Raw genomic sequence first — 3183 nt, forward strand, 5'->3', positions numbered from 1 at the left:
AATGCTCCTTTGTGCTCTTTTAAAACATCCAACAACTTACCTTTTTGTTCGTCATTTAGGGATGATGAGATGATTACCGGCAGAGTACTTTCTTCTCCCAAAAATGCATATTCCAATGTGTTGGGCAATGGTTTGAGCTCGAGTTCCGGTGGTGATTCTGATGATGGGATGAGTTTCTTCTCTGATGGTGCTAGTTGTTCAACTCTTGACTTCCATTTATTAGTGTCCATGGATGGTGCTGAGTCAAGCAGGGCGTTGACCTCATCGACCGATCTGTCAATATCAAAATCCAAACCAAAGTGAGTTAAACATGTTTGTAAAGGATCATCACTAAGGTTTGAAACAAAAGTATCATCAACTAATGCTTCAATTAAATCCACATCAACAATTCCATCATCTGCACTGTGAGGTTGTTTGGCAATGTTGAAGATGTTCAGCTCCATAGTCATGTTGCCGAAGGACAACTGCATATTTCCAGTCCTACATTGAATGTGAGCATCCGCAGTTGCCAAGAAAGGTCGGCCTAGAATAATGGGGATGTGCTTCCTTGAATCCTGTATTGGTTGAGTGTCAATTACAATGAAATCAACAGGAAAATAAAACTTGTCTACCTGGATAAGCACGTCCTCCACAATACCACGAGGTATTTTCGTGGACCGATCTGCAAGCTGTAACACCACTGGAGTTGGGTGTAATTCTCCAAGTCCAAGTTTCACAAACACTGAATAAGGTAACAGATTTACACTAGCTCCTAAATCCAACAAAGCATTCTCAATTGTGTGGTTCCCTATACTACATGAGATAGTGGGGGAGCCTGGGTCTTTGCATTTTAAAGGAATTTTATGTTGGAGTATAGAACTAACGTTTTCTGTTAAAAATGCCTTCTTTTGAACATGCATATTTCTCTTTTTAGTACAAAGGTCTTTAAGAAACTTGGCATAAGATGGAACTTGTTTAATAGCATCAAGCAAAGGGATGTTAACACTTACCTGTTTGAAGATTTCAAGAATCTCACCTGTGGATTTTCCCTTTTTTCCTTTAGCTAACCTCTGAGGAAATGGAGCTTTGGGAACATATTCCCGTGGGTTGGTTTCTTCTTTTTCCTCCGGTGGTGAGTCCTCAACATTCACAGGTACAATTTGATTTTCTTTTGTCACCGGCATCTCCACTTTGTTGTCGACTTCCTTTCCTTTTCGCAAGGTCATTACTGTTTTGACCTCTCCATGTTGCTGTGGTGAACTGGTACTTGCTTCATGTACTCCTTTAGGATTAGGCACTGGTTGACTTGGAAACTTGCCTTTCTCAACAGTCATTGCTAAGGTCTGAACTGAAGAAGCAAGTTGTCCCACCATCTTCTCGAGGCTTGAAACCGATTGGGCTTGTGAGTTGAAGCCTGTTCTCAACTCATTTCGTAGTCCATCAATAGTGCGGTTTTGTTGCTCAATCGTGGAGTGAGTAACATTCTTGAAATTTTGGAATGCATCCTCCCAAGGTCTGGGTTGAGAGTAGTTCTGGTTCTGATTGTATGGTCTAAATGGGGGCTGAGAGGCTTGAGGAACTTGAGGAATTTGTTGCATTGGTGGAGCTGGAGCTCCTGGTCCATTCTGTTGAAATCCTTGAGACCATGAAAAATTGGGGTGGTCTCTCCATCCAGGGTTATATGTGTTGGAGTATGGGTTGTAATTTGATGGCTTTCTCATTACACCTATGGCATTGGCTTGATCTGAGTATGAGTCATGGTCATGTGGTTCTGTTGATTTAGCAGTCGATAACGATGCTATTTGTCGAGCAAGACCTTCAACCATCTCCTTGACTTCTTTGATTCCCGAAGTTGACTCGCCAATGTGAACCTCATTTACTCCCTTAATTCTTCTAGTAGTCCTGAGTGATCGACTCCGTTGTTGGGAATTATCTGCTTGTCGCTGGAAGAATTCCCAAATTTCTGATGCACTTTTTGACATTAGCTCTCCTCCACTTGTTGCCATTAGCCATTCTTGCACATTCGGCAATAATCCCTCCAAAAAGTATTGGCATTGGTGCCATTTCTCGTACCCATGATGTGGACACTTCAAGAGTAGCCCATTGAATCGCTCCCATGTTTCGAAAAATTGCTCGTCCTCTCTCTGGGTAAACTCCGAGATTTCCCTGCGAATAGCATTGGTTTTATGTACTGGGAAATATTTATTCAAAAATTTTGTAACCATTTGTTCCCATGATGCAATGCTATTAGCAGGCAATGTATTAAGCCATGAACGAGCTCTATCCTTTAAAGAAAATGGGAATAGTCTAAGTTTAACATCATCGTCTGAAAAATTTTCATATTTAAAAGTTTGACAAATGGCATGAAAATCATTCAGATGATTATATGGATCCTCATTTTCTAGGCCATAAAATGTGGGGAGACAATTTAGCACACTAGGTTTTAATTCGAAACTCCTAGCAGCTACATTTGGGTATCTTATGCATGATGTGCTCAAATTAGCTAAGGGACTGAAGTAGTCCTTAAATGGCCTCTCTTGTGGTTGCAAATCCATTTCAAATTTATTTTTAATGTGCTTTTGTGTGCGAAGTGTTTTTTCTAATTCAAGGTCTATAGGGTCAAGATTAGGTAATAATGACCTACGACCATGCATGCAAAACAAATAAAATGAAAATAAAGATGGGAACAAGACAAATAAAAATAAATAAGAGGGAGAAATTACGATACTAACCTTATTGCGCTATTAAAACCTTTCTATAAAAATACACAAAAACAAATACGTGAAATAAATTAACTAAAAATAAATTAATAAGATAAAAAAAATTACAAAGAAAAATAAATTGAAAATTAAATTACAGAATTTTAAAGAAAAGAAATACTAACCTTTAAATGTAAATTCACTTTTTTTTTTCTTTTTTTTTTAATAAAAAAAATACAAGAAAACAAATAAAAGAAATTATTCAAAAAAATTAATTCTATGAATTGAAATTACTTACCTCCCCGGCAACGGCGCCAAAAACTTGTTGTGCAAATTTTAATGTACTCGCAAGCGCACGAATCTGTTGTAGTATAGATTAATGGTGACGAGTACATTAAAATTTACACAACAGTCACTCTAGTGGGTATCAATTCATTATCGGCATTCGTAACTACTGTGACTCCTGACTTTTTAGGGACAACTTGTACAGGACGAAATCGGAGCT

At 38.3% G+C, this 3183-nt stretch overlaps 1 non-coding gene across 1 annotated transcript; it reads left to right on the top strand.

Annotated features, from left to right (window-relative positions):
- The first annotated feature begins 2049 nt into the window (after positions 1-2049).
- LOC112101316 lies at positions 2050-2153 on the top strand. The gene has a single exon (XR_002907442.1). It is a non-coding gene; the product is annotated as a small nucleolar RNA R71 (small nucleolar RNA).
- The last annotated feature ends 1030 nt before the right edge of the window (positions 2154-3183 follow it).

The sequence above is a fragment of the Citrus clementina genome, unplaced genomic scaffold (genome assembly GCF_000493195.1).
Source record: "Citrus clementina cultivar Clemenules unplaced genomic scaffold, Citrus_clementina_v1.0 scaffold_2, whole genome shotgun sequence".
In the NCBI taxonomy this organism is placed as follows: Eukaryota; Viridiplantae; Streptophyta; class Magnoliopsida; order Sapindales; family Rutaceae; genus Citrus; species Citrus x clementina.